This window comes from Sinocyclocheilus anshuiensis, unplaced genomic scaffold, assembly GCF_001515605.1.
Source record: "Sinocyclocheilus anshuiensis isolate Anshui unplaced genomic scaffold, SAMN03320099.WGS_v1.1 scaffold2203, whole genome shotgun sequence".
Taxonomy (NCBI): domain Eukaryota; kingdom Metazoa; phylum Chordata; class Actinopteri; order Cypriniformes; family Cyprinidae; genus Sinocyclocheilus; species Sinocyclocheilus anshuiensis.
Window position 1 is genome coordinate 36,509 of NW_015536580.1, and position 759 is coordinate 37,267.

Genomic DNA, 759 nt, shown 5'->3' on the forward strand with positions numbered 1-759 from the left:
TCCCTACACTCTTAGAAACAATGGTAGTACACTTTGTACAAAAGGCACAATGTACCATCTTGTGAAAAAAACATTCTTTATCACTCTTTTAAAACAAGTACGAACTGAACTGAATGTATTAACTGAATGTCATGTTTTCAGAAACTTAATTGCATGTTAGATTTATGATTAAGTAAAAATTGAAATATTGTGTGTACTGTTGAATGTAATAACAAGCATTTACAAACCCATAGCCAGATATGAGGTCACTGAGGTCCGGACCTCGGTAAATTTTTCATGTTCAAAAATAAAATTTGGTCTCTGAATGACTAATTTGCTGTTTAAAACTCCTCATATGAGTGTCTGTATGACATGTATAATTCAGTTTAGACAGTTTGCAATAATGTTTATCGTCAGTGGTATGAAAAGGATCGCTGCGAGACACTGCCGGAGTGAACGAGGATTGAGAGAGTCGTGAGTGAGGGCCACTGTTGCCAACTCTCGCAAGATAAATAAGCAACCGCAGTTTAAAAAACAAGCCCAATATTTTTTTTTTGATGATTTATTATCATCAATATTATTTATTATCAATTATTTATTACCAATAAATGAGCCTGCAACATATTAAACTGAAACCACTCTTTTATCTGAAAAGCAAAAACAGAAGCTATTTTACAAAAATCAGCCAACTGCAACAAAAATGGGAACAAAACTCATCTCCAATCACCTGTGAGCAGAATAGGATTGGAGAGATGGAAAAGGAGAAAAACACAAGAGCTT